Raw genomic sequence first — 18,269 nt, 5'->3', positions numbered from 1 at the left:
GCAAGGGAAGAAGAGGAAGTTGTGTGAAGGTTTATTCCATCACACCAAGATGTTCTGCCTACCTGAGCTGCTGAAATGAGATGTTACATCACTTTGCAGACATTCAGAACAACTTTGTGTAGTTTTCTGTGCCCATGAATGTGGCTCTTTTCTTTGTTCATATCCTCCAGATCTGCCAAACTCCTGAGCTTGCCCAGGGTAACACTCAATGTTGGCAGTATGGCAAACAATCTCCCATTTTGTATTCAGTGCCAATTTGTGTTATTGGGGCCGTGAATGGTAGCTTGTCAGGACTTCCTGACTGTCATTTCCAGGTCTCATGATAGCTGAGTTTCTGTCCCTTTGCTGCACAAGAAATGGAATGACTGGGAGCACTGACATATAATTTATCATCATTGGATACTTCACTGAGTTGAACAGGGCACCTTGTTTCTGAATGCAATTCCACACATGCTCTCAGCACCTAAGAATTGTTGCTCTGAATTGCTACCTTTGCTTATGATTATCAGAATTTGTAACTAATTTACTATTGGTACTATTTTATTTGGTTGTGTTTTTTGTTTTTTTTTTAATCAAATGAAAAGGAGCTCTGGAGCCAGGGAGCTGGCTGAAAGACTTAGCTGCTGGACCTCTTCATTTTAATAGTAAATGCAGACTTCGTAGAACAGGGATCAGAAGTTCCTTGTCTATCCCCACATAAGGGGATCATGCTGTTTGTACATCCAGGCTCTTTTTGTTGGGGTTTTGGTTCAGAATTGATTGGCAAATCATGCCTCTGGTGTGGAACCCAGTGAAATCAAACACTTGGCAATGAGTATTTCAAGAATTCCTTGGCTTTAATGCGAGGCCCTCATTGTGCTGCCTTGGTACTCACTGTGATGCATATGAGAATAAATCACTGAATACGAGAGTGGCTGACCTTCTCCTGTTATTGCATCAGGTTTGATGCAGGTTTCACTGGGAGAGGAAAGCAGCGCGTGCCCCAGGGAGCAGCTGTGGGCTCTGGTGGCTGTGAGATTTGGGGAGTGCTTTGATCCCTTTGCTGTTACGCTGAGCCTCAAACTAGAAAACCCATGAGCAAAGGCCCAGCAAATTAACAAAGAGGCTTCTCTTTTAGGAATAAGCTAGTGTGTGCCTGGCTAAAGTCAGCTGTTATCTCTGTGTAAGGGATAGCTTCTCAGCAATCTGCTTATTGTGCACAAGTTCCTCTTCATTTAACAGGAAGAATCAATTATGAAGGCAGCCAAAAGTATTACCATGTGTCATATTAATTTAAACATTGTTTTCTGCTGTTGAAAACTTTATATTCATCAGTAACTTGTTAGATTTATCCCCCACATCCTCCCGGTCTCTGATGCACAAAATTATTGAACTTAATTGGGTTTCTCTGGACACTACTCATTTCTCAAAATTTATTGCAATTATACAGTGCCCATAGCTCATTTATTTTTTGTTTCCTGGTGATTAAAATTTAAGACACTGAAAAATGTTATGTATGTTTTCCTTTTCCTCAGTAATTCTTTTCTCTCCCATACATTCAGGATGCATCCTGTAGTCATGAATTATTAAAGTAGCAAAATCTGCAGGCGTTGTTAATTTATAGCTAACTATAGGCAAAGCAGGGCTCAGGTTAGAAATCTTGAAGCGTTTTTAGATGATACCTTGGGACTCAGGGACTGAACTATAGGGCTTTTGGTGTGAACCAGAAACAGAGGTCAAATATTCTTCGGTAGAAAGTGTTTGGGGGACCATCAGAGATTCCATCCTGCATAGGCCAGGTGTGTTCTGTGCTGAAATGCTTCTGTGTCGTGTTCAGGGGAGAGTGCTGGAGAGGAAGGGGGAATAGTTAATGCCATTAAAACAAATAGCAGTGTTCTTACCATGAGCAGTAAGTAGGAAGCAAGGGCATTTCTTCAGGCAGATGCTCCTTCTAGGAGATGTGGCAGAACAGAGCCTGTGACAGGGCAGTAATGTCTATTCAGGACAGTGCACAATGAATTAATGTGACGTGTACTCAAATACGGAGAGTCCTTCTCAGCTGAAGCAGCAGCAAAGCTATTCCAAGCAAACAAATGCAGTGGCTGAGCTTCCTTTAGCGCTTCGTGGATGGAGATCAAGTGCTGAGAGGCTGGCCTGCTTCCAGAAAGCTGCATTTCTGCTTTCAGTGCTGGCAGGATGATGGCTACAAGATAAACTTGCATCTGAAATGTAAACATAACCTGTAGTTCAGCAGGCTTCTGAAAGCAGCTAGAGTGAGTTAAAATGATTAAGGGAAGTGAAAGTGTGGTACTTGAGTCTATCACAGGGAAGTGATTGGAAACATTCATCTCTTTGGGGCTGGGGAGCATCTCTGCAGACAGAGAAGCGTCAGTCAGTTCAGTTTTTTTGCTGAAACTGATTGAGAAGCCCACGAAATTCAGTCCACAAAACTGCCAGTTGTTCTTACCATCAGCATTAATGGAGGAAAATAAGTAAATATGCACACGCTTATCTGTGGAGAAATTCATGATCTTTCTCCTCTTTTCCTCATCTGTGTAGTGAAAGATGGGGGGGAAAGTCAAAGCAAATAGCCATAATCTATTTGTAAATTGTGTAGGGACCTTGCTTATAAGTAACTCCTGGTGGAAAGGTCTGTTTGGGACCTTTCAGGAGAAAGCTCACTCACATGGCATCTACTGGAAAACATTCCTTATGATCCGAATAGTAAATGAGTCAGGTTTCTCTTTTTTATTTTCCTTTTTTTAAAGTTCTACAAGAATGTTGGCTTTCTTCTCAGGTATTTCTTTGAGTGAGTGAGAAAAATAATAAAAATGTGTTTCATTTCTGTCATGCCTTGCAGCTGAAGTCCTTTAAGTGCCTTAGAGCCGGGGCGGATTTAGCTTCGCAGCATCCCTTTAGTGCTGGTAACACTCATTTCAGCATTATAGATGGGGAGGTGAGAGAAGCTACTTGACATTCCCGGACCAAATCCATATGAGTGCCAATCTCCTCTCCTGGCACCATTCCCACAAGACTATTTTTCTCTTTAGCTATAATGGGCCTTTAGTGGTGTGCTGGGTTTTCCCCTCCAGCCAGCGCACTCGAAACGGCTGAATAAAAAGCATCTCAAAATTGTGGCTAGGCCTGAGCTGCACAGAGCTCAGCACTCGAGCCTTAGGTGCTGTCAGTGACTCTTGCAGAAGGAGCTGATCTGTTCACCTGTCAGGCAGCAGGAAAAGAAACAGGTGGATTTTGGTGATTATTTGATGTGCCACGTCCTGCCCACATTGTAGTTAAGACCCCACTGCAAATACATGTTCTGTCTGTATTCTGCCTGGAAGCTCCATCCAAGTACTGTATTTGAAACCCAACGTTCATCGGGTAATGGAAAAAAAAAGGAGGAGCTTGTCCTGATAGCCCTTCACAACACCACATCACATCATGCTGGTATGTTTCAGAGCCTTCAAAGGTCTCTGCTATTCAAAACATGAAGCAATATCCCTTGCTAGTGTAAGGAAAAATCAAGCCTGCAATATGCAACACCTACTTGGTTTCAAACATTTCCTCGTGTGCATAGGTGATAATTCAGCTCTCGTAAGGTTTTTTCTCTCTCCCGCTCTCCTGTGGGGAATTTCTTTAACATGTATGGCAATGACAGATTTGTGCTCTTAAGTCAGGTTATTTGGTGTCATTAACCTGATGGTCTCCTTATTTACCACAATGGCTGAGCTGAATCATGGTCTCATTTCATCCTCTGGCAACACAGATAGCAATTGCTGTGGGAGAGGTAGGATATATCTGGATGAAAACCTGAGTTTCAGACCATGAACTGGCTGTGGATATAATTGCCTGCAGTAATTTCAAGAAGTGGATGCTTGCAACAAGTTGCAGGTTGTCTTATCCAAATGTATTGCATGAACCAAGGAGGCTGGGGGACGCTCTCCCCACCTTTCTCTCTCGTTACTCTGATAACAGCTTTGTTAGCTCTGATTCTGATTACTGGTTCCTGCTGACAGCAAGGGAGAAAGAAATCCAGCTGCATTTTATGCATGAGCTGGCTGAGAAGCTTCAGGTGAATTTGTCCACAGCCAGGGCTCCATTCCCTCTGAGATGGAATTTCCAAACGCTGCTTTTCATCCAGTGTCAAAATGCCAAACACGCTCTGTAAATGGCATCAATGTTCCCTTTCTGTGGCTTTACAAAGCAGCACATGAGCTCTCCAGCTGGAGAGTAGAGGAGCTAATATCACAGGGCAGGAAATAATAGGAGCCATTGAATTAAGAGGCAAATGACACATGGAATGCATGATTATGGTCACTGTTGCATTTCTATTCCTGAAAGTAGCTAGAATCAAATAACACATAATTTATTACAGCTTATGAAAGGCCTCTGGAATTTACAATGATCTTTGTTTTGTAAAGCTGGTGATGAATTTGTTCATCAGTCATTTCATTACAATTTAGCCTGTGTGTTCCATAATCTCATGATTCTTATGAAAAAAACCCAAAACAACATTTAGGGTGCATTTCATCAAGGCATTCTACCCACGTTTGAGTCATGGGGAAAGCTTTCATGTTCCTGCATAGCTTTAAATGTACAGGAGAGATTTTGCTTGAGAGGGACTGCAAAATCCATTTCATGTTTGGGGAAAGGTGATGACATAGGGACAAAACTCTGTCCGTACACAGAACAAAAACAGTCCTCGAGGTTTAGTTGTTGTGAAACTGAAAATAGCAATGAAGGAATTGCTCCTGGTCAGCTGTGTGCTTTGTTTCCATCCTGAGATTTTATTATGGAGTCTTCAGTTATGTTTGTTTTTTGTTGTTGTTGTTTTCTATACATAACAACTTTCTAAACAAAAACTCACATTGAAATACAGAAGCAGAAGCTTTCAGTCGTGTCAGAGCGAGTGCTGTGGCATGCTGAGCCTCTGGCAGAGCGAGCACTCTTGAGCTGCACTCTCTTTAGCAGGGAACCGGCACATCCATGTGCACGCAAATGCTGAACTGATGTGAAAAGGTTTAAGCAGATAGGATATAAAAGGGAATTTCAACTTGGGCTCGTGCTTCTGGAGGAAAGAAATGGAAGATGTCCTCCAGCACAGGCCTGTAAAGCAAATTGATTTCCATGCAAGGAATGCTGCCTTTTGCACTGAAGTAGTGAACGTGCACAGAAGGGAGGGCAGGTAATGGGCAGATGAAGTGTCACTCTGAGCTGGATCCTACTGTGACACAGCGAGGGTGCTCCTTCCCTTGTCCTCCCTCTGAGCAAGGAGAACTCATGGGATTACAGGAGCAAAATATCTGGTAAAGGGAACGGTGTCAGTACGTGTGCAAATGCGAGGCAATGTCCTTAAAAAGGAAAAGGAGATATTGCCTCAGTTCTGTGCACCTACAGCTTGTCATGATGTGGTTCTGTAGAAGTGACCGTAGCCCTTTGACAGCTCATGACAGCTCTGCTTGGTTGTCACTGGTGAGATAAAAAGACGGAAGTGTGGTTTTGTTTTTCTTCTACTGAAGATCTGTCTGAAAAGATAACAAAATGGGGTTAGGAGAATGTCCTGGAAAGGAGTCTGTGAAGCAATTTGTGAGAGGCTCTGCAGCTCCCAGACGGGTGAGTTCTCTTATCCCAAAGCTCAGTCCGGGCAGCTCCCTCCTGCACAGTGCTTATCAGCAGCAGGTGGCCCTGAGTTAGTGATGGAAATGCTCTCACTGTGTGTTTGGGAAAAACACTGCTTCTGTGGTGTTACAAAAAAACCCTGTTGAGTTTCAGAGCCTCCTACAGCTGATGTACACAGGTATTACACATGCTAATTGCAAGCGTGGTTTGATATCCTTAAGTAAGTAAAATTACAGCCACATTCAGAGTGTGTCTGTGAGTGACTGCACCTTGCCTCAACTACAACTTTTGAGCCGAGGGATTGATTTCTGCCACATGTAGTGGAGAAATGAACACAGCTAGTGCAATGCATTGAAGTTCTTACATGATTCATGAAAACAAATGCTGGTGGAAGGGGGAAAATGTAGAGATATTCTTTGCGTGTGCCCTATCAGTGGTTCACTTGCTAGCAAGAAAATTCCCCCCCCCAGAAAAGGGTGACTCAACAGACACTCTGCTTAGGTATAGCTGAGCAGTTGGTTTGTTGGAAGGATGGAAAGACAGCCAGCGTCTGCTCCCTAAAGCAGACCCCTACCTGAGCTCGTGATCTGACTATTGATTTCCCCTTATGTTTTATTTCTGTATTGGTTGATAAAAGGTCTGATTAGGAGATGATGATAAGCTGGAAAAGATGGGTGTGCAGTAAGTGTGTAAAGGTAATTGAGAGATGAAAGTGAAACACAAGAAGCCAACCCTTTTCAACATTGGCATATGTCTTCTAAAACATCTTCTATAATACAGCAAATCTGTTAAATCCCTGCAAATCTTGTTGGCTGCCAGAGGTCAGATTAGTCACTGTAGATCTGAGGTGTACCCTTGTCAGGTTTTTTTCAGTTGTAGGTTGATAAAGGACCTGTCAGTTAGTGAAATGCAGTTGATTCATTGTTCTTGTACTTTTATAGCTAATTCTTTTTTAACACCACATGTGTTTCTGAAGGAGAAACCTTCAGAAATGGCAGCATTTGTTTTATCTGCCTCTCAGCGGCTTTTGGGAAGATACAGCGTGTGCCATTCCTTTCTGTGCCTTTATACAAACGTTGCTCAAGTGACAGGCAGGTCACTCTTTCCTGTGTGCTGGCTTCCTTCAAGCTGCTGGCATTAGGAGGGTGCCGATTAATAGCTCTGTCTTTTAAGCTTTAATTAATTCAGTTCCTTCGGCTGCTACATGGCCTGCTTAAAACTTGGCACCACTTGAATCTTTTAGCAAACCTGATGTGAGAAGGGCACCGGGCAAATAGCCGAATTTGAGCAGAGCTCCTCGTGACCTCGTGGTCAGTCCTGGGTTGAAAAAAAAAAAGTATCAAACAGAAATATTTTCTCTGTCATTGAACACTTTTTTTTTTTTTTGGCTGTGCAATGCTATTGCCAAGGAGGAAAGCGTAAGACCTCACCCTGGAAATGCTTAGAAAAACAAATCAGTTGCACTTGCTGCTTGCACTAATGAATTAAGGGCTGCCAAATCGCTGATAGAGCAGAAGCCCTGCTGCACAAAGCCACAGCTCTAGAAGCAGTACTGGAGGACACAGTGTGAGGGTGAGCCTTAAGGGAAATGACAGTGCCCACAGAACTGAGGGCAGGACCTCAATGCAGGGAGAGTCTGCTTAGTTTTCTCCTTAGCGATGAAGTACATAATGAATCTAAGCAGCAAGACGATCCTGGTTAGCTTTGCAGCAGTAGTATATTTTCTTGTACTTAATTATTTAAAGGAAACTGTATAATGGGTCTTTGGCATCACGTGACCCACTAATCAATCCCTTCACTTTTGCATAATGCATGGGGCATCAATGTTATTCCATTTCAAGATCTCTTAGGAAAAACTTGCCAGTCTGCTCGTTGCTCCTCTGCAGCGCGAACACAAACGCACAGCTTGCTGCGCCATTTGCCTTCTGTGTGTGTTCAGAGCCAGCTGAAAGTGTTCCCAGCCATTAGCATGTAAAGAACAAAAAAGAAGGCTGTATGCTGCTATCTTCCAGCCACATCTGAAGGGGTGCCCAACCTCTGGGTGTGGGGGGCTGCTTTGGCAGCGCAAGGAAAGTTAGACCCCTGCTGTGAGGTCCTAAGAAGGATATCAAGGGCAGATGGACTGTTTTTCATTGCTGGTAGTGATGTTTGATTATGAATTTGTCTTATTCTTCATGAAGGCATACTCAAAATAGGTATATAAACATATTTGACTGGATATACGCTACTTGATGTTTGTGAAGCACTGTCCAAAGTTTATGCACTCACTGGTTAGCTTGAAACTGTCAAGATCAAGCCTGCCTACCATGGCATATACACTTAAACTTACATCTGCTTGGAAAAGAGCATGTGAAAGGGTTGCAGAGAAGGGAGGAGATCCAATAAAAACAGACTGTTCAGTCATTATCAGTTATATCAGTTACATCAGACAACACATCAGAGCCCTGGTCAGTGTGGAATTGAAGATACTTTATCTTTGAGCGAATGACAGTAGGTCAAGGGAAGGGTTAACCTTGAGGTCTGGTGTGTAGGTCAGCTGGACAATGATCAGTGCTTCAGGAGGGACTTGAGAAGCATTTCCAAACTGTCTTTGGGAGGCTGTTTTCGCGTCCCTTCTTGACTATTTACATTCTATCCAGGAACACAAATGCTTGGATAGTTCCCAAATAGGCCACTGGAACACTTGGATGCCCTCCAGGAGGCAGAAACTGTCAGCTCTTCAACTAGGGTGGATCACTGCAGCATCGCTGTAGCCAAGGTCTCAGTATCCTTTGTTAAAGTACTTTGGAACTGACATTGTAACAAGGTAAGGAATAATACCAGTGAGCATTGATAAGTGCTCACAGTTTCTGTTGGAGGATATTGTGTGTCTTATTTGCTGTGGTGGTTTCCTGCTGTCAGAGTCTGAGTTTCCCGTAGTTTCATTCTAATTCAGCTTTATCTTCCATCAAGAGATTACATTTGAAAGCAATCAGCATCTCTGATACCTGCCCATAATATATTATTCTGGAAATTACAGTGAGACACCGCCAGCATTGCACAGTGCCTTGTTTTCCTTTGTATCGTGTCCAAAACACCAATAGTGTGGAAGCAGCAGTGAAGCTGTACAAGTGTGATGTGGGAGCATGTGTTAACTTATGTCTGCTCACTTCAATGTTCTTCCTGGGAACTCTCCTTTTTCGGGATGGACTTTAATCAGCATCAAATGTTGGTCAAGGCTTAGGAAATTCTGGTTGGAGCTGGGTGAACATCTGTCTCTCACACAGATACTGCATGCTTTGGTTTATGCTGTTACCATTTATATTTTATTCCTGATCAGTAACTGCTTATCAAATAAGGAGTTTCTATTACATACGTTACTGCCATTATTTAATCAGTGATAACTTTATAAGCATTTCAGCGATAACTTTCACCTTTGAAAATGTGCAGTGGTTTAGTGGCTGCAAGTGTAAAGTGAAGAGAAAGGATACAAGCAGGATGGATTTATCTGCATTCTTTTTTAGTAATGATAATGAAGGAAAAATCTTTCCAACGTCATACAAAGATATTCAACTCAGAAAAGTGGTGAATTGAACGGTTTTGTTGAACTTGCTTCCAGTTTTCTGTGGTAGCAGTTGTACCAGAAGTGTTGTTTTTAACATGGAGTTGGTGAGGCATCCATTGTCAGATGAAAAGCAGATTAATAACAAAGGCTGGGTGTAAGGATCAGGTTTTTGTCATGGCCCCTCGAGCAAAACTTCCCTACTTTGTGTTGCAGAAAGCAATTCTTGAGAGTTCTGACAAATGGGCCTCTGATGGCTTTTGAAAAAAATAGTCTGGAAATAACCATTTGTGTGCTGTGTCAGAGCACGTATTCTGACTGAGATCTGCACGAGCAATGGTAGAAAGTCTGTTAATTCAGCAATAGGCTTGAATGAACTGTGCTCCTGCAGAGAGGCGTTGGTGTGGTGATGCTGGCAGGGAGCACAAAGAAATTCTCTTCAGTTCTTACACCCTGAGTGCAGGGCCGACTCAGCCCACCATTGGGCAGAGAAGTACAGCAGAGTCACTGTTATCCTCCTGACACTCCGATTCTGCATTACATTTTGTATACTTTCATTCAAGACGAAATAAGGGTTCTGCCTGAACGTACACAGCAGGAGAAGATGCTGAGCTGCACTTCCTATGATCTGTCACAATATTTGCGTTGTAGCTCAATAGCTTTCCTATTGTACTGGAAATTTCACTCTTTAGTAAGAGAGGAAAAATTGCAGAAGCAACTCTACTTCTGTACTAACAGCATTAGTCTTTCAGATGTAAGCTGTACAAGGTCTCTCATTTTGAGATGTGCATTTAGGATTGGGGCAGAGACAATTTTTGACAGCTCTATGGAATTAATTCTTCTTTATGACAGTGTGTTTTACTGCTTGCTGTATGTAATAGTTTCTTTCATTGCCACTTACGTCCTTTGCAGTGAATGAAATTCGCCGCTATATGACAGCACACTTTGAGTGTCGGTGGCTTTCATTTTGTCTATTAAGGAAGATAATTGTAAGGAGCAGATCAGACCTGAAGGAAGGCTTCTGAACTGAACCCATTTCAAAGAGGGAAAACAGAGCTGTCAAAACTTTGACTTTCTAATTCCTAAAGAGCCGTTAATTCAGTCGGCTGCATGATCTACTGGGAGTTGAAATGAAACTCCACTTGCATGACCTCTGGTGTCAATCATTGTGGGAGGAATCTGCATTTATATTGTCAACGCACAAACTTTCTTTACTTCCTGAAGCATGAAATCACCTTTCAGATGGAGTAAGAAATATAATCGCCCATTCTTGAGAGGTGTAACAGTTTGGCCCAAGGCTTCAGTTACACAGAGAGAGTTTGAACACTCTATCTTGACTTCAGCATCAACCAGCCTGTTGGAAGCTGCATGCTTTGCAAGCCAGAGTTTCACCACTTATCTATCCCTAGGAACATGCTTAAGGTATGTGGATATAATTAGAGGTTGAAGCCTTGAAGAAAATTTATTCACCATTTTTCAAACCAGAAACTACAGCCCAAAGTTAGGTTTGCAAGGAGGTTCTAGTTTTGGGGGGCATGATGTACCTGTTGTCCGACAGAATATGGATTTTGTTGAGCGTAATCCTTTACATGCAGAGGTAGCATGAAAGAAAAGGTGAGCCCAAAAGAATCTGAGCTGCAGGATATGTTTTTATTGTTTTTCTATGAATGTTGTGCCTTTCTCTGCCAGTTGTTTAAATGGGTTTTCACCATGTTGCACTACAGTTGTGCTGTTCAAGCTTTATGCCAGGTGTAAGATGTCGTGCATCTCACACGACATGTTTGTTAGGTCTTGCTGTATTTAGCACGGTTTCTGTTGTCTTCTTGACATACTGGAGATGCTGGCATGCTACTCAGCCATCCTCAAATACCTCTGTACATTTCTTAGAGTAATATATGTCAAGTTTAGTATGATGACATGTTTTACGTCTGTTGTTCCAAGAAAGATAGTTTTGGTCATATGCTGATCAGCACATTGAATAACCTGCTTAAAATGTCACCTAAAGCAGTGCAGGTTATCAGTACTGACCATGAATTTAGCCCAGGTGCTCTGAACTTGTATCTGATATGTTCCACAGACAAAATTAGCAGCCCATCAAAGCAGCAGTTTCCCATGAGCCAGGGTGAGGGAAAGCAGCCAAGCGAGCTCATGCTGCAGTCGTAACTCACCTTTCATTGAGGGATGAGTCTGGCATCTGTGATTTTAAGATGCAGGAATCCTTCAGTCAGACCCCAGGTGTGCAAGCTGGTGACCTGCTGATCTTTTCTGTACTTCAGTGTCACCTGTTCCTTCCCCCCCCCAGAAAAAAAAAAACATCTGTTCATCCTGGCCAGCCAGAAAGCAAAGGAACAAGAAGTGACTTGGCTTAGTAAGTAGGGCACCTTTCATCTTGTGAAAAAAGTTGCTTTTTTTTTTTTTTTTTTTTTTTTTTTTTTTTTTTTTTTAAGACAGTCTGATTTGGGAATGTGGACATGCTATAGAGAGCCCTTACATGCAGAAACCTCTGCAAAGAGCCCTTCTTGTAACACTTACTGCTGACTGCAAGAAGGGTACCTGCAAAAAGGGTTATTCGTGCTGTGCCTTGTTCCAGTGGAGATGCCCAGTGTGTCAAAAAGGAGAAAGAAAAGAGCACTTCCTGGCTTAGAAAAAACTGTAAATACATAAGGATAGATTAATATGACTGTAACATACAATTACATGCCTCTTCTCTGCATGCATTGAGAAATATAGGGCTGGCCCCTGGAGCTTTCTCCAGTGAGGCATCTGAGTTTGTTTGGGAAGGGAGAGTATAGCAGAAGAAATATTTAAAGGAGCAAGAATGAGACTTCTTTCAGCTTTTGAACATCTTTCCCAAGAATTTATAGATGAATTGACTAAAACTCAGTGATAAAAGAGTAACTGACTGGGTGTGCCTCGGGGCTGCCCTCGGAACGAGATGTGCCGTCTGTATGGAGCGTACCTGCTGTGTGCATCTCCTGTGTGACTGGAGGGCAGGCTGCAGAGCTTGGGATGCTTTCTGCCTTTGGTTTTGTGTCTGGAAGGGTTGACTCCAGCACAGCATGCTGCCTGCGCTGCTGCTGGGCTCGTCAGAACAGGCTCTCTGGCCACTGGTGCTGGGATCTGATCGGAACGTGATGTGACTGCATGTGTGAGCACAGGGCTGCTGGCTGCCGCTGAGATCTGCCAGCAGGGAGGTGGAAATCTCCGCAAGCTAAAGCATAGCTTTGAGCTATCCCAGATATATTTCCACCACAGCAATCTCCACTACAATGCTGTCACTGCTGTGCCTGGGGGTGGAACGAAGGTCTCTGGGCACACACCATTCACCTCACTGGAGTTTGTTCCTTGTAATGCTGGAGCGCAGCCTGGGAGAGCAGCGCAGCTCTGTGATGCATTCTGGTGTCATTGCTGTACTGAGGGTTAGTGCTGCACAGGTGACAAGTGTGTGTGTGTGTGTGTGTGTGTGTGTGTGTGTGTGTGTGTGCTCTAAGTCCAACACAAGGCAGGGAGTGTGCAGGATTACGCGATTCCTGAGAGTATATTCCTGACCAGAAGCCAGACAGACAACTTCAGCACCATCAGTGAAAGCAGAAGGTTAAAAAATAAAAAGGCTACATTTTTTTCTTCCTTTCTAAATGAGAATGTAAAATATTGTGAAAGAATTTGATTTTTTTTAACGCTCTGGGGCCTTTCTCTGCTGATATCATTTATGTAGAACCAACAAGCTCTGTTGCTTCTGCTGTTGTGTTGTGTAGAATTCATTGGGACCATAAATCTTAAAAAAAAACACAAATATGGTTCAGGAACCTGCACTGGTGCTCATTGTCAGACTTTCCATCTGTTTTTCTGTGTTTGCTAGTTTTCATGATGCCAGGTATGGGGTCCTTTATCAGTAAGAAAACAAGAATTTGGCAAGGACCAAAGGCGCACTTGTTGGTACTCATTGATCCAGCCTTGTTCTACATATTGAGTGTGAATGAGGGAAATCAAAGGTCCTGTAGTCATTCTCCTGTAGATACAAAACCTTGAAGATGTTTTTATGAAGATCACAATCCTGAATGTTAAAATCCATGAAGAGGAGGAGGATCACACACAGAATTGTATGGTTGGATGCTTGGTTGTAGCTTTTTGAATTAGCAGCCGATATTGCATGTTCATAATAAAGTCTCACTGACAAAGCTAGAAACATTTCTTAAGCTCCAGATGGCTGCTGTTCCTTATGACTCGCTTTAGGGTGCAGACTTTGGTTTCATATATTTTGATAATCCATCCTGATTATTGAACTAATACTCATAGTTCTCCATGTACACCAACAGCACCCTTTGAGAAGCTGCAGCATATGCCTTGGTAGGGGAAATTTCGAAGCTAAGAAAATCTCTGCAGATGATGTCTCTCATTTCTTAGGTTCCCTTAAGGCTGAGACCCGTGACTCTGGTAATGTCTCTTTAAACATAGTGACAAGATTCTCATTCTATGCATGATCTTTCAATGGATGAGGAATAGTCTTGAAACATTTTCCAAAGTCTCTTCTAAAGACCACCCTTTATGTTGGATCAAGTTCTAAACTGAACCAACAACAAAAGTAAAAACGCATGGAAGAGTTTATTGGATGGAAAATACAAAGGGCAAAGATGCATAAGTGTTTTGTGTAGGTGACAGAGAAGATGGGAGCTGAGAATCCCAAGCCCTGGAGCTGCTGAGCAGTTGCCACAGCTGGGGTTGCACTGGCAGATTCTCTACAGTGTGATTGCAACACCTTTAGAATCAGAATATCGCATAAAACAAGTATCCATGCAGAAGGAGGAAATAAGGAGCGGTGTAGGACAGAGTACTTTTTGTAGGACCCTGCAGTAGCACAAACATGAGAAAGCTGAGTCCAAATACACACGCTATTACAGAAGTTTTCTTTTCCATACTGACCTTGCTGGTATTATTCTGCATTTACATTCCTGTGGGCAAAAGAAGAAACTGCGTGTGAGTCGTGGACAGGGTAATCTGAGTGTGGGCTCATCCCACGGGGCTTATTTAGAGACAAATGTGTTGTTCCAACCTCAGGAAAGCACTTTGAAAAAAGTGTAAAGAGTTTGTGTTTGATTGATCTGTGTGTGCAGCTTAGTGCTGACGTTTTTCACTTAGTATTCACTTCACAAATAAGAGATGTAAAATGTTTAGATTAAACAAAGCCAAAATTAAGAAAATTTATTGATTCTCTCCTTTCCTTCCATCCTTCTTACTAAAAGTTTTTGGCTCTCTTACATTAGTGACTGTGGTCTATATTGGCATTTACGCTAATGAAGAGCCCATGGTGTTTCCCTAAATGTTCTGCTACAAGTACCTTGTTAATAGCTTCCATTTATCCAGCAAAAGAAAAACTGCAATCTCCAACATGTTGTGCAATAAACCAAGGACACGGAAGGGGCATGAAAGTGCAGTCTCTCCCTATCTGTGCCATCCTTTATTCCGGCACGGTCAAATGCTTTGTACAGGAAGATGAAACCTGAACTGCAGGTCAAAAGAAGCTTGCCCAAGGATCTGTGCTCGTTCCTCTCCAGAGATGGAAATAGACAGAAATGAAATCTGAGTGAGGCCCTGTGGCTTGTAGCACAGTGGTTAGCAGTAAGTTTGTCCAGGAAATTATTATCATGTTCTAACAGAAAGTAATGATTCTGCTTGCTGCTTGTACTTCATGCTGGGTGAGAGAAAAGCTTATTAGCAGAAATAAGCATTCTGTTTTTTAACCTTCTTTTCTATGGTATGTGGTGAAAATGCTAAAACGTGAACTTTATTTCATCAGGTTTATTCCATGAACAGAAAAGAAGACAACACTCCTGATCCTCCTCCTCATCACGTATCAGCAAGATTTCAGGGTGGCAATCTTTGAAGAGATTCTGAAACATCAAATCAGGAAACGATGGGAATAAGCTGATTTCTTCCTGAGATAACACTGAGATCATCGTTGCATGTCTGATGGAGAACAGAAAACGAGTGAGAAAGGTAAGACAGCTTCTTTAGAATTAGTTCTTTTGCATTTCTGAAACACGAAAAGCAAAATTAAGTCTTACAGGGAAAACATAATTAAGTTTCACTTGGATAAATTCCATGGCTATAAAGAGCTAATAGAACAAGCACTGTAAGCAAGTGAAATACACTCAGCTTACAGAACTATTTGGCTATCATCTGTACACATAATCACACTGATTCATGTGAAGGTGATATTTACTTAAAATAAAGGTGGGGCACTGATGTTATAGTTGCTTTCTTAACATGCCACTGGTGTCCCTTCAAAAAAACATAAGCCACAAAAGTTGTGGCTAATTGTGAAGGTTTTCTTCTAGGTGATCTTGGGCAGGTCCAGCAAAGCGATAGCAGCAGTGCCAGGAGTGCAATCCATGTGTGGGTAACCTCCCAGCCTGTGCTCTAATAGCTGTTCCACTGAAGAGTAAAGATTCTTTCCAGAATTAGTCACAAGGACTAATTAATTTATATTCTTCTAGCAATTAGTTTTTCTTGCCGTATTATAATGGATTCTGTGTTCATCATCTGATCAGCAATTTTGAAATGGTCATTTAACGCCTGCAAACCATAAAGATTAAAAAAATACAAATGCTGAGATCCTCTGATTAAAAATCCATCGGATAGGAAATGAGTTTTATCTCAGTGAAATCGCATAGTGGAGAAGAAGTCGTAAAGATATATAAATACAGAGTGGTCAGTGCCAAAATTTAGAACATCTTTAGGGGACATTAATATTATTTGCATGAATTTGTCACTAATTAGTCTATCTGTATTTCCCTGCAGAATGCAGTCTTCTAAAACAGTCCAAATTCTGTAAGGTGATGGTTTATTTCTGCCAGAGGCAAAAACCAAGTGATGCACAGTGCAGTTGCTCACCTGCCATTGCCCCGCGTGCAGCTGGACCCCAAGCAGTGGCTGCCCCCAGCCAGCTCATTGCTGAGCATTTGTGAGACATCCCTGAGGTCAGCTGTGCTGCTTTGTCACCTCTCAGCTGCTTTTTCCCCCCATCTCCTCATGGTGGGCAGCACAAGAAGCTGTGAAGCCCTTAACTTAGCATAAACCCTGCTCTACAACAACTAGAACATAGCGTGCTATCAACAGGATCTTCATCTTAAATCCAAAACACAGAGACCATACAAGCTACTATGAAGAACATTCACTCTATCCCAGCCAAAACTAGGATATTTTTATGTGCTGACTTCAGAGTTGCTCTTCCTGCTCATTTGATGCTCCAGTTACGGTGTTTGTTAGCAGCTGCAAAACCCAGCCTTAGGATGGGGCTTAGTTTTGCTAATAAATGCCCTCACAATCTCAGAGTTTTCCTTTAGAGAGCTGGTGGAGAGCAGTTTTTAGCAATTGAGTTAGCTTTCCTGTAATCATGCTGCTTTTCAGCAAGCCTTGAACCACATCTCTCTGAAAGTGATAGATGATTTATTCTTGCTGCAGGAGGCTGCTGAAGTTGCTCATTAACAGTTATTGATGCCATAACACTTCTTGCTATAACGGACTTTCTTTTGATTATTAGAACTTCTTTTAGCTTCAGTTCTCAAGAGCTTACTCATAGCAGCTTAATCAATATTTTGGTGTTTCTAAATGGGATTTTTTTTAAAATAATTTGTCCCATTTTTCTTTATTTACTAAAATGTCTATTGCAATCAAAGGAACTGTTTCCTCCTTATTTTTTTTTCCTTCCAGAAAAGGTTCTTTCAGAAGTTTCAGCAACTCTTTGCAATGACCAGGAATATGAATTTCTGTGTATTCTGTGTTTCTTGGATACTATTTGAAATGTTCCAAGTGCTCAAGTTATTGCAGGTGATGTCATCCAACGGACTGTGTGCAAATGACCAGCAGGCACTGATCCCTGCACTAATCTGGCTTTTGATTAAAAAAAGATGTGACAAGGTTTCCATTCATTTAAATGGGGATATGATTAGACCATTAGCCGATCTTTTATTTCTTTTAAGTAATGAAATATTATACAGATAGTTCAGAGGAGCTGTTAGTACTACCAGTCCTTCCAGTTGTTAGCTTTTCTTTGTTATAAGCTGATCTGTAATGAAATATGTTCAATTCTCTCGTGGTAGAGCTGTGCTCTGTATAACTCTTAAAAATTTTATAGCAAGACGTTCCTCTTGGGTTTAAGCCAGTGCAAAAACCAACGATGAGTTCTCAAGCATGGCATTCTTTCCCCGTGATTTCTGCATTTTGTGCTGCATTTTCTATTGTAGGTTGTACACAGTGTATCTGGTGGATTCTTTCCTACTTCCAGAGCAGGGATAAGAGGGTGGTTTTTGATTTTCTCATTCTTAATGAATGGAAAAATAGCACTGCTTTGACTCTTTACTTTACAGTCATAAAACTGCCCAAAGTTTACTTGACAAAAAAGGAGTGAAGAGCTGCTGACCTGCTGGAAAGGAGTGTTTTCCTCTGGATTCACCTCCCAACCGCTTCCAGCAAAATTAGTCTTTCCCATTTAAATTTGTCAGCACAGATAAAAATCAGACATCAAATTTTGTACCAGTAAAAAAGAAATCTGATTAAATATAAGGGCTGCTCTGAAAGTAATGCCTCCTGTTTTGTTAAGTTGGCCCACAGCATCAGAGGCAGCTGTTGGAGGGACGGCAGCAGAGGCTGAACCTTCTCACCAGGATCCCATTGCATTTTGTGGCCATGTGAGAGATGGCAGCAGAGGGGCACAGTGGCAGAATGGCATCTGGGAACAATACTTTTTTCTGCTGAAACACTGAAAGGTTCTGTAAGGGACCCAGTAAGAGATTTCAGCCCTAAGATCCTCTGGGATGACAATTCCCACTGTCTTGCTTTCTGCTGAATAATTTTTATTTCTCCTGAAAGGAAGTTCATCTTGCTTTTGAAGAAGATGGTCTAACTGGAATTAGTTCGTTACAAGAGCAGAAGGAAAGTTGCTTTTGTTTTTTAAAGTCTTCAAGGATTCAGTCTGGTCCTTAAATCTCCAGAGTTGGTGATAGGATGTTTGTCCAGGACTGCAGTGCTGCTTGCCTGTGAGCTTCCAGAGATTTGTCCAAGCAGGGTTTGAAGCAGGTGAATATTCTTTTCAAGCTTCACGTTATCTAAACATACACCTTCCTTGGGGGTG

General features: G+C 42.1%; 1 long non-coding RNA gene across 6 annotated transcripts in view; it reads left to right on the top strand.

Moving 5' to 3' along the window:
- LOC125700738 (uncharacterized) overlaps positions 1–18,269 on the top strand; it is a 197,990-nt gene that overhangs the window by 51,184 nt on the left and 128,537 nt on the right. For 4 of the 6 annotated variants that reach the window (XR_007380037.1, XR_007380035.1, XR_007380038.1 and 1 more), the window contains exon 3: positions 14,934–15,133. This is a non-coding gene — a long non-coding RNA (uncharacterized LOC125700738). Of the gene's footprint in view, positions 1–8,237; positions 8,405–14,933; positions 15,134–18,007; positions 18,215–18,269 lie in introns of all 6 variants that reach the window. The other 2 variants (XR_007380040.1, XR_007380039.1) reach the window with 2 other exon arrangements.

The sequence above is a fragment of the Lagopus muta genome, chromosome 15, assembly GCF_023343835.1.
Source record: "Lagopus muta isolate bLagMut1 chromosome 15, bLagMut1 primary, whole genome shotgun sequence".
NCBI lineage: Eukaryota > Metazoa > Chordata > Aves > Galliformes > Phasianidae > Lagopus > Lagopus muta.
Note: the sequence above shows the minus strand (reverse complement) of the source record. Positions and strands in the feature narration are given on the sequence as shown.